The sequence below is a fragment of the Priapulus caudatus genome, unplaced genomic scaffold (assembly GCF_000485595.1).
Source record: "Priapulus caudatus unplaced genomic scaffold, Priapulus_caudatus-5.0.1 Scaffold1291, whole genome shotgun sequence".
NCBI lineage: Eukaryota > Metazoa > Priapulida > Priapulimorpha > Priapulimorphida > Priapulidae > Priapulus > Priapulus caudatus.
The window spans coordinates 106,547-119,199 of NW_014578352.1; positions in this window are offsets into that span (position 1 = coordinate 106,547).

Consider the following 12,653-nt stretch of genomic DNA (forward strand, 5'->3'; position numbering starts at 1 on the left):
AGGGAGGCAGCGGCGGGAGGTAAACGTTCCGTGCGTTGATTGAATAAATGTTTAATCTGCTTATCAATCCCCATCATATAATTCTTCACAGGCGATAAGTCTAGCGTAATATATTATTGCCCAACTACTCTGAGTTATTGCGAGCGTTCCTTTAGGTACAAAAACTTCTCCTCTTATTAACGTCACTGCGAGAACCAGAGTGGCAACACACAGTCCATACCTGTAATAAAATTAAAGATTATTTAGCTGACGTCTGCTTATACTTAGCGATGTCAAACAACTTCCCCTGGCTCTGCGCACGACTGAAAAGCAACAGGTTATTAGAAGTTTGGGGTGTTTAACTAACACAGTATATTGTAGCAGTTATACGCCATGCTATTAGGTGAAATAACTGCTTGTGCTTTAGGGCTCCTTTACCTAATACATGAAAACATTGTAGCCAATTAGTTATTTAATTATACCACCTTATTGTTAATGAAGCTATCTTGTGTGCCATGTGCGTAGATCTCATTATGTGTAGCGTGGTTGTTACTGACGTCTCAGGCCGCGGGTCCTGTTGGCGTCATTGTTTGTCGGTTGTTGCTTGGCTTCCTTCCTACTCGTGAAGTTCTTGATCAGAGGCCTCCGAGTGGGCGGTGGAAGTAGATGGTTCACGCAACTGCGCTGGTACTAACCTTGCTAACGGTAAGCGATCGCTATCGCTATAGCTATTCTCGGAAGAAGACCTTTGTCTTGGCTGAATGGCTTCATCATTCGAATCAGACTCCTCACTGTGTATGTAAGTGTCGCTCATCGTAGGATAGGCCAGCGTTGCCTGTCGCAGTGGCTGCTTTCTCGTAGCCTTTGTAGATGCGTGTTCCATAGGAGTGGCTTCCTTGCTGGCTTTTGTGACTTTAGTAGTGGCTTTATTTGTGGTTCTGGTCGTGACCTCACTTCGTGGTTGCTCCCATCGTAATCACGGATAAGCAGCACGCATGTTATCGACATGTGAGGTGACCTGGCGATGCGTGGTCTCTTATGTATGTCACTCTAATTTTTTAGGTGATATTATTTTATTTACCGTATAGAACGCTTTCCACGGGCTATGTAACTTGTGTGATGTCTCAGGCTTTAGTACTGGATCATGGTAGAATACGGGATCTCCTATCTTGAATTCCTGAAGCCTTGCCCTTTTGTCGTAGAGCTTCTTGTTATGGCTTCTCATCTCTTGTGTTGCCGTCCGCATGTGCGCATACACGTGATGGAACCTCTCCAGTGCTTGCGAAATCAGGTCCTCGTCATAAGATTTTCTTCACGGTAGTAACAAATTATCCATTGGCAAAACAGGTGATCGGTCGTACAGTAAGAAGAACGGACTAGGATGGGAAGTACTATGAATTGCTGATCGGTATGCTGATAATAAAGGTGGTAATAATAGGTCGCACGATGTTTGGGTGGCGTTTACGTAGTGCGAAATCATCGTGTTAAGAACCCTGTGAAAACGCTTGTTTGCGCCATTCGAGGCGGGATAATACGGGGCGCATGTGACTGCTTTAATCTGGAAATACTTTGTAACCTTGTCTATAATCTTATTGCAAAATTCCGTGCCATTGTCCGAAAGCAAGATCCTCGGACATGAATGTCTAGGAATTATCTCGTTGATAAGCAGGTTAGCCACTGTTTCCGCCGATTTATCCTGCGTCGCAAAAACTTCCGGCCACGAGGTATACAAATTGTGAAAGTGAATTACGTACCGGTTTCCGCGAGATGTTGTGGGAAACTGACATGTATCCACAGCTAACATTTCAAACGGCGCCCGGGCGTTGGAGCAGCTGCTAAAGGTGAGCGTACATGTATGTTAGATTGCGATATTTACAAATAATACAACTACGTACATAATCGTTAATGGTTAAATACATTTTCGGCCAAAAATATCTCTCTTTAATCTTAGCGTATGTTTTAGCGAAGCCTAAGTGTGCACTATACACATTATCGTGATGATACGCAGTTATAACTGTCTGATACTGCTGTGGCACAACTAGTTGGACGCTGGGTTTCGTGGTTGCCGTCGGCTCCGTTATGTGCTGTAATAAATCGTCAGAAATCATATAATTAGTAAGCATGTTTAAATCCTTAATTGTAGCATTAGGAGATGTCACTGCTACACGTATCTTGTACAATAAAGAATCATTGCAAGTTGTTCCAATATCTCAGCTAGAGATAGCAGCACTGTTGTTTGCTGGCTGGTATTGTGTGGAATGGGATCCGTAGACAAAGCTGATTTGTCTTGTGGTGTTGTAATGTTCATTACGCATTTAGTTGTGTCATTGCAGCATTCTTCACCTGTAGATGGCGCTGCGAGCGACGGTCGTATTTCGTCTTGGTTATTCCGATAGGCATCATCTCTCCATTTTGTGGCGACAGGTGGCGCTGTGGGCGTCAGGTGTGTATTGTTTGTCATAACTGGATAACTACCCTTACTGTCTTTTGTGTCGACAGATGACGTTTACGTACGGTGGTCTATCAGCTGCGATGCTATTGTCCTGGCCTGCTGGTCGAGTTTCTGGTATAGCCATTACTTTCACACTCCGGATATGTGTAGAAACGGATTCCTCCTCTCTCAAATGTTGGTGAGTATATGACAATATCATCGATGTACGGGATTGCACATTTATCCAAAGCCCCTGTAAAACGTTATTTAAAAGCTGTTGAAACACACTCGGCGAATTTCGGAGTCCGAAGGGAACGTAATGATAGACATATGTAGCTTTATGCGTAATTATAGCGGTCTTATGCTGATCTTGTGGATGCACAGGTATCTGAAAATATCTGCTCTTCAAACCTAACGTGGTAAAGTACTGTGCGTTAGCCAACAACGCTAATATATCATCGATTCTTGGCAAAGGGTAAATTATTGCCTCTGTCACATTGTTGAGGGCGCGATAGTCTACAACCATTCTACCTAGAAACTAGTCTTTCTTCTTAACTATGAAGACGGGGGAACTCTATTTGCTAGAAGCCTCTGATATAATACCTGCTTAAAGTAATGTATCTATATGCGTCTGTAAAGCTTCCCTATGTAAATATAGTGTTCTGAATGGCAGTTGTGAAATGGGCTTATGGGTTTGTGTGTCAATTCTCATTTGCACTAGATGTGTATGTGACAATTTGTTATCGCTTGTAGCAAATAAGGTGTAATTCCTAGTAACGATGTCGTGTATCACTGTATGTTGATTGCCGCTTAAATGCTGTAAATTAACAGACAATATAATTAACTGCTGCGCTGCGGCTGTGTCTGTCTCAGTGTGCACATTCGCTTTATTTACGGTTGCGTGTCTAGCTGGCTGGAGTTCAGCGCCCCCTTTGTCTTCACTACCAGCTACTAATGCCAGCAAACTGGTTTTCGCTTCTTCAAGATGGCGGGCGGCCGCTAGCCGGCTGGCAGCAGCGTGTATAGACACAATGGGCAGTGGTTGGCACGCGCTGTCTACATGAGCTTTATATGCACGCGAATGTCTAGGCGTTGTTATAAAATTTACGTTATCGTGGGGTTCCCAGTTACCTGTTAAAAAAGTAGATTCATTTAATACCGGCTTCTCTGTAACAGAACATGCATGTATATTAGCTGCATACTCACTGCCTTGACACACGAGCGGAGGCGCAGTACCTTCGCTATTGTGTATGCTGGCAGCTCTCTTCTCCAAACCAGTTTTGTTTGCGCTACACGCCTGGCGTGCTGTGTTGAAACAGCTAGTTTTCTGTATGTCCGTGTCACTATAGCCGCCCTCGGTATGCTGTGTCGTTCCTAGTTTAAAAAAAATATTGTTATTATTACCACTATCATTAGTAGTTGATGTCGTAGAAATTTTCTCTATTTTTATTACAACACGCGTGTCTTTACTAGGTCGTTCCCCAGCTTGTGGCGACTTTACAAACGCACTGCGCCCTTGCATGCCCACATCCGTATCGTTATCATCCCATGATTTATTAACGACTTTTCTATGATCTGTTAATAAAATAGACTTATTAGTTAAGAGTTCAGTGTGTTTACGCCGTGTATTCGTGGCGACAGGCGGGCTCGCTACCGCGGGATCTCTTCCATTGTTTACATCAGCCAGCTGGGTTGGTCGCTTCAGAAAACTGGTTTTGCTGTGTCTACGTCAAAATGGCCGACAAGCTTAGTCGCTTTAGTACGTATCCTAGAAACAACAGGATTATTTGCTGTCTTAGTAATGTCCACTAAAGGTTTCAAAACACGATCGTAATTACCAGGTGGTCTACCAATTGCCGTAACAATATGAGTCGGTAATGGTAAACACCGGAACGGAGTCGCGCACTGATTAACAAGTCCGCCGTCGCTAAGCGTTTGCTTTGTGATCGAAGCGCGCGTTAACGTTGGCAAGGTAACGCAGTTTGCAAACACTGTCCACACACACACGCGCGGCCTGTTCGACTAAGCAAGCAATTACCGCAACACCACGGTGCTCCACCCGTCCCCGCTCACAAATACGTCTACAGTTGCGAAGGCATCTCCAACCTCTGTTAATTAACACAGGTAAATGTTCCAGATGCACACACACCATGAAGGATATGTGGACGTAAGACACGTGGACCTGATCACTGTCTCATTATAATATATGTTGTTACAATGAGAGTCGTGTTGTTGTGTTCGCTCCATCCGTGTTTAGTGCACTTGCCGCGGTACCTGCATCCTCGATTGTTCCATAGCGATAAGCTTTAATTAATAATTGTTTCATAATAATTAACAATTGTTCCATAGCGGTGAGCGTTAATTATTAAATGTTTTTAATTAATCAACTAATAAATAGGACACGCCTAGTGTTCTACATTCACATCGAGTTTAATCCGAAGGGAGGGAGAGAATAGGGATGAGAAAGAGGGAGGTAAGGAGAGACAGGAGGGAGATGGGGGAGGGGGGAAGAAAGGCGAGTAAAAAAAGGCGGGGAGAAGGAAGCAAGGAGAGAGTGAATAGGAAGATGGTTATGGAGAATGAAACGGCGATAGAAAAGTGGAAGAACGAGAGATGGGAAGAGGAAAGAAAAAAATAGAATGATAGAAGGTGATGGAAGAAGAGGAGAACGGGCGAAGGAGGGAAAATGAGACGAAAAGGAGGAATGATGGAAAAAAGAGCGACAGAAAACAATAAACGGGACAGTCTTCTTATTCTCAGGACGACCCACGCACAGGCATCTTTTAATCTGCTTATCAATCCCCATCATATAATTCTTCACAGGCGATAAGTCTAGCGTAAATATTATTTCCCAGCTACTCTGAGTTATTGCGAGCGTTCCTTTAGGTACAAACACTTCTCCTCTTATTAACGTCACTGCGAGAACCAGAGTAGCAACACACGGTCCATACCTGTAATAAAATTAAAGATTATTTAGCTGACGTCTGCTTATACTTAGCGATGTCAAACAACTTCCCCTCGCTCTGCGCGCGACTGAAAAGCAACAGGTTATTAGAAGTTTGGGGTGTTTAACTAACACAGTATATTGTAGCAGTTATACGCCATGTTATTAGGTGAAATGACTGCTTGTGCTTTAATGCTCCTTCACCTAATACCTGTAAACATTGTAGCCAATTAGTTATTTAATTATACCACCTTATTGTTAATGAAGCTATCTTGTGTGCCATGTGCGTAAATCTCATTATGTGTAGCGTGGTTGTCACTGACGTCTCAGGCCGCGGGTCCTGTTGGCGTCATTGTTTGTCGGTTGTTGCTTGGCTTCTTTCCTACTCGTGAAGTTCTTGATCAGAGGCCTCCGAGTGGGCGGTGGAAGTAGATCGTTCATGCAACGGCGCTGGTACTAACCTTGCTAACGGTAAGAGATCGCTATCGCTATAGCTACTCTCGGAAGAAGACCTTTGTCTTGGCTGAATGGCTTCATCATCCGAATCAGACTCCTCACTGTGTATGTAAGTGTCGCTCATCGTAGGATAGGCCAGCGTTGCCTGTCGCAGTGGCTGCTTTCTCGTAGCCCTTGGAGATGCGTGCTCCATAGGAGTGGCTTCCTTGCTGGTTTCATTTGTGGCTTCATTTGTGGCTTCATTTGTGGCTTCATTTGTGACTTCAGTTGTGGCTTTAGTAGTGGCTTTATTTGTGGTTCTGGTCGTAACCTCACTTCGTGGTTGCTCCCATCGTAATCACGGATAAGCAGCACGCATGTTATCCAAATGTGAGGTGACCTGGCGATGCGTGGTCTCTTATGTATGTCACTCTAATTTTTTTAGGTGATATTATTTTATTTACCGTATAGAACGCTTTCCACGGGCTATGTAACTTGTGTGATGTCTCAGGCTTTAGTACTGGATCATGGTAGAATACGGGATCTCCAACCTTGAATTCCTGAAGCCTTCGCTTTTGTCGTAGAGCTTCTTGTTATGGCTTCTCATCTCTTGTGTTGCCGTCCGCATGTGCGCATACACGTGATGGAACCTCTCCAGTGCTTGCGAAATCAGGTCCTTCTTCTTCTTGTTTCGCCCCTTTTTCTTCGCCCCTCTTCCTCTGCCTCCTTCTTTGCCTCCTCCGTCGTTGCCCCTCTTTCTCCAACTCCCCCAATCTCCCCTCTCAGACTAGTTTTCACGTGCATTATGCTTTATATATATACTTTACAGAAATTTCTTATGGCAGAATGTTTTTGTGTGGACAAAGTCCGTTATTACCTATAGTTAGTTATTACGGTAGAAGACTAAGCCGCGATCGTGCAAATCGATATGTCAGACCAGAAGTGAATAACGACATAGGTGGCGCGTTAGTCAGGCGATAACGGAATACATGCATACGCTATGAGCATAACGTGGAAATACTATTATTTTTAACCTGCCAGGATTCAAGTTGAACAACATTCTGCCACAAATAGGCTTATATTCCTGTATAGATATTGTAACGCTATGCTTCAAATTAAGAAATTGGCAAGAGATCGAATTATGAGCAATTAATTGACATAACATTCTAACACAATGTAACATTCCAACTTAACATAACAAATAACTGCTGGCATCAAATCATAATTATTATTAGCATAAAGACACAAAGAGCATAAAATATTAGCATAATCGTGATACAAATACCAGGCCATAAAAGCAGGTATAATTTAGATAACATTTAAGTACAAATAGGATAAAACAGATTTGGTACAGTCGTGTTAAAATATTAGGTTAATTCGGATATAATTTAGGTAAACCAGATTTAGGTATTGGTCAGCCAACAGACTCTATCCACACGTATCTGCCGCGGCCACATTAATGACCAGTCTCTTCCCCGATACCCCCTTTCCATTTTAAATAAATAATTTTCTCAAAATATGATTCATCTCGAAAGATATTACGCATGCGCGAACACTGAAATTTTTGCCTGAAAATTATGCAAAATATTTGGGAGAGAGAGTGAGAGCGGAGAGCCGGAGAAAGAATGGAGAGAATGAGGGGTAAGAAAGCGGGAAAGAGAAAGAAGTGGAAGTGCAAGAGAAGAACACAATTACAGATTTTGCAGCGTCATTGCGTGAAAGCACCACGTGATCAATTAATTATTTGCGGGAAATGATGAAATCCATATGGCGATCCACGATTCACTCAAAAATTAGTGCTCAATGGAAGCTGAAATATTGTCGTCTGAATTCCGAAAATTCTTTACTCCGTGGAGAGTTGTTCACACTAATGTGCGCAACTTGTTATGTTTAGTTTGGATTTACAGTACATACTTCTCAAATTCTCTATGATTTCAGAGGGCTAGGGCACCTCGTGAATATTTATATAGCCAATGTTTGCTGCCTAAATTATTTTTATACGGACAAGAATGTACGTATTATCAGGAGTTAATAAAGTCAAACTTTGTTGAAACAAGTTTGTCTTCATTAACTCCTGGTATTATGAATGTGTTGGAACTTACGGCGGTCCTTATTGACTATGACACCCTGGCATACCCGTATGTGAAAATGGCAGCTCCCACAAAACAAGTGCAAATTTATATTGCTGAAATAATTTCGTCATTTATTGGGAAATCATTCGCAAAAATGGGAAATAGTGGAGCCCGCATGTTTGGGAAGATTTTCCCATCATTTTCTGGGAACATCGACCATAGTGACAGCGAACAACGTTTATCCAAGTCGAAATTAGGTGGTACGCCGTTCGTGTACACACGCAGAGGGTATGTGCTTCGTTTGGCAATATTGTACCCCGACATGCGATACTAGTAATTACTAGTAGAGCCAGTTCCTTAATCTGTTGTTGTTGTTGTTGTTGTTGTCGTCGTCGTTGTTGTTGTCGTCGTCGTAATCATTGTTGCTGTTTTTATTGTTGTCGTCGTCATCGTAGTCGTTGTTGTTGTTGTTCTGGTTCTTCTCTTGTTGTCATGCCAAAAACTTCTTCATTGTCAAAATCAAATGGTTCCTATAGTATCGCTATCGTTTAGACACTATGTCAGTATGTCGTAACACCTAACCCGACCAGGCTGTGAGAGACTAATTATGTCAACACACGGCCTGACATCCAGGCATTAGAAAATCCTCTGCTTCTGTTAAAAAACAAAACATTGAACAACTATGTATATCTTATGCATCAGTATTTTACAATCAGTCACAGGTGGCATTGCGATTTACCCGTTTGTAATGAGAACATACTCTGTACATATACAAACTTATGCTGCCAGGGTCTATGTCTCCCTGGGTAGTGGGTACTGCCGGAACGTACCCTGGGTACGGTCCGGTATACCGGAACGTACCCTGGTACTATCTAATATGCCGGGGAGGAGGAGGGGAGGAGGGAGGAGAGAAGGAAGAGGGGGGCAGACGAGGAGAAGAGGAGGAGAGGAGGAGGAGGGAGGAGGAGGGAGGAGGAGGAGAAAGAAGAGGAGGGAGGGGAGGGGAAGGAGGAGGAGGGGGAGGAAGGAGAAGGAAGAGAGAGGCAGGAGGAGGGGGAAGAGGAGGAGGGGGGAGGACGGAGGAGGATGGAGGAGAGAGGAGGAGGAGGAGGAGGAGGAGGAAGGAGGAGGAGGAGGAGGAGGAGAAAGGAGGTAGAGGAGGCGAAGTATAATAAAATAACACCCTTACCAAAAACTGTATATGAAGCAATCGCTAATGCTCGCGACCGTGTGCGAGCCGACAGAGCACCATCCCGCAATGCTACGCACCGTCACATCAATCGCCTCCATAAACAAGTTTCATTCTGATTAGAAGAGCGGCTCTAGGAAGGAATACAGAACAGTAAGCGCCGCAAATGTTTATGCAAATTGGCACATATTTCGTCTCTAGAAAAGGCATCTTTTGGGACTTTTTTTCGCCGAAATTCGGCACTATGAGTGCAATTAATTTAGCATTAATGCAGCTCGCAGGTTAGATTGTAGCATCTGCTTCTTACGAGCTGTGAATGGTCTAGCCTAAGACATGAGCGTCGCTGCAACAAAGATGCCGCTGATACATTGATGTATTAGGTGAGAATGGTTGAAGCGTGCGTGGGTTAGACAGATTAGAGGGTGATTGTGAAATGGGGGGTAGGACGTAGTCTGTGGAACGGGTCATAGTGCGGGCAGTATGTTCTGTAGGAGTCTTGGGAGAGAAATCGATTCCTGCTTACAAGATGCCTCGTCGGAGCGTCTAGAAAGCATTAGACCAGTAAAAATTGGTCTTGTCGTGTAGTTTGTGACATCCGTTCAGTGCGTAGCGACCGGTTGGTCATCTTTTTGTTATTTTTTTTTTTTTTTTTTAAATGTGTTCAGACTAACTCTTGGCAGAAATTCGTCACATAGAGCTGGCAAAAAGTTTCGTCGAAGCGGAGCATAGAGCATGAATCTTGTAGTTATTTAACATGAATAAAGTCCTATAAAGTGTTGTTGTTAGGGCGAAGTCATACAGTGTGAAGTATTTTGAATTAATTCTGTTCGATGCCTTATTCAGGCCAGGTGGTATGGACGCCCTCTACTGTTATCACGCACCTTAAACGTAAGCTCACGCGGCGAGGCAGCCCCCTCTCCGCCCCTCCCACCACCACCCCACCCGCACTCTTCACGCCAACGCGCCACTGTTTCTGCGACGGATTTTTCTCTTCGCGAAAGTGTCGCCGTTGTTCCGCGTCACTGGGATTGCTGCTCTGTCGCCTGCGCGCGTGTTGTGCGTGCTGTGTGTTGTTGTGGCGGGCGGGAAGAGTAGAAAAATAGCAGAAAACAAGGAAATAATTAAAAACAAAATGGGATTCCGATCCAAGGGCGACCTTTAAGCCGTGACCCATCCGTGCTGTACTCGTTATTACCGGCTATTGTAGGTTTATTATGTATTATGATGTGGGCTGTTCGACAAACAACGTCATTGACGCGACGAAACAAGCTTCCACCAATGGGCACGCGCTCACCAGAGCCTATGTTCTGTCTTGTTGATTATCCTAAAGGAAAAAAATTCACGCAGACCGGCTTTGACTACGGGGGATTGGCGGTGGGGGGAGGGGAGAGATTGTCGCTGCACGACAACGTAACTGTCATTTGCCCGCCACCCGCGGACAACTCCCAGAGGCTTCTGCTAACGACCGCTCAGCAAGCGTTGTGGCGTCTGCAAAACTGGTTCAGATCACTCACACAGAGCACTCCACAGCCGATGGGGGGGACGACAGGGCCACGCCGCTAGACGTGTGCGGTTACCGACACCCTTCGCTGACCGGGAAAAACGAAGAAGAGCGGAGAAAAGGCGGAGAAGGCTGGAAGAGGTTGCTGAGAGGCAGGACATGGCGCCTGCACGGCATGCGTGCGGCGTTTAGAATGACGGCCGACTGAGAGGGCGTGACATCAAGTCACACGATCGGCCGGCGCCGATCTGCCTGCTGAAGGACGGACAGCCGAAGGATGCTTAAGGTAAAGGCCTATAGATGCGCGTGCTTAAAGATAAGCTAATAGTAGCCCGTGCTTAAGTGTAAGCTATAGGTAACGCGTGCTTAAAGGTAAGATAAGGTACAGCGTGGCTTAGGTAACTATAGGTACCGTGTTTAGGTAAGCTATAGATACCGTGCCTAAGGTAAGCATATAAGTACGCGTGCTTAAGGTCAGCTATAGGTACGCGTGCTTGAAGGTAAGCTATAGGTAGCGTATTTAGGGTAAGACTAATAGGTACGGCGTGCTTAAGGAAGCTAATAGGTAACGCGCATGTTTAAGCGTAAGCTATAGGTAGCGCGTGCTAAGGTAGCTATAGGTAACCGTGTTAAGGTAAGCTATATAGAATGCGCGCGCTTAAGGAAGAATGTTTAAAGAAATGCGTTTAAGGGACATGTTAAGAGAAGATGGTCGAGGGGAAAACGATGGTTAAGGAAGATGCTTAAGGTAAGCTATAGATGCGCATGCTTAAGGAAGTTGCTTAAGTAAGCTATATAGTGTGCGGCGGTCTTGTCAGAAATCTGGTTCGTCACTTGGCTGATTTGGCATATGCAACATCCCCTGACACATGCGCGATGAAAAGAACCCGGATGCAAAAAACGTCGCATGTCGACGCTACAGTTTTCAAAACGCAAAGTTTAGACACATTCTGTCGTTTAATTTGTTATATTTTTAATTTTTTCTAGCACATGTATATTAATATATATATATTATTTATTTATGCCGCTGGAAAGTGAAATAATTAGTTTGAATTTCGCCACTGAGCCCGGGTGGCATGAGCTCGTGTGTGCTGTGTGTGTGTGTGTGTGTGTTGTGTGCGCGGTGTGTGTGTGTGTGTGCGTGTGTGTGTGTGTGTGTGTGTGTGTGTGTGTGTGTGTGTGTGTGTGTGTGTGTGTGTGTGTGTGTATTCAACGACGCTTCATGTGTATCGAGGAAACTTGCGAAATTCTCATGCGGAACTTAGTAATTGATAGGTTCTGGCTCTGTGCAAATATTGTTTGTGTTAATGTGTTGAGAAGTTAGTCCGTATATTGAAAGAAGGCGATGAAACAGGCAGTCAGCAGGAAATGTTCTTTATTCGACCGAGGGGCAGCCTAGTTAGCAATCGTCAGTCGTAGACTGGGAACTTCTCTCTTCTCTCTTCTCTTTCCCTTCCGCGTCTCCGACCTTCCCCTTTTTATACGCGGCCGTGCCCTTTTCCGGTGGACCACGTGTTTCCTTCGCGGCTCGGCGCCTCTCCCTATCTCCTATTGGGTGGGTTTCGGACATTGATCGGTAAGTGGCCACTTCGTTCACTCTTGCGTCATTATGGCACGCTCCAACTCTAAATTCCCTCGCTCAAACCCGCTGCAATTTCCTGTTCATTTTATTTCCTACAATGAGTTCCACTATATTCACGAGCGTCTCTGGAGTCGACTCTCTAATAATGGTGAGCAGCCTCTCTTAATTGCAAATGCTCTCTAAAGCCTAATGACTCGCAAACGGTCCTCTAAAAGGCTAATTAACACCACATGCACGTCTTTTCTGAGGTTAACAAATTAAATAGCGCGGGGCTTTCTGAACCAATTATTCTACAAGTACTTTTTTGGATCTCGCCTTCGATCGCTTGGTCCCAAAATTGAACGTTTCGCTACCGCGCGTGTGCTAGCTATGACGCTCGTAACCTACTTGTTGTACACGCGCACGCGCACACCACCGCACACGCACACGCACACGCACACGCACACCGCGCAAACACGACACGCACACGACACGCACCACCACACGCACACGCAGCAGCAGACGCACACCGCGCAAACAC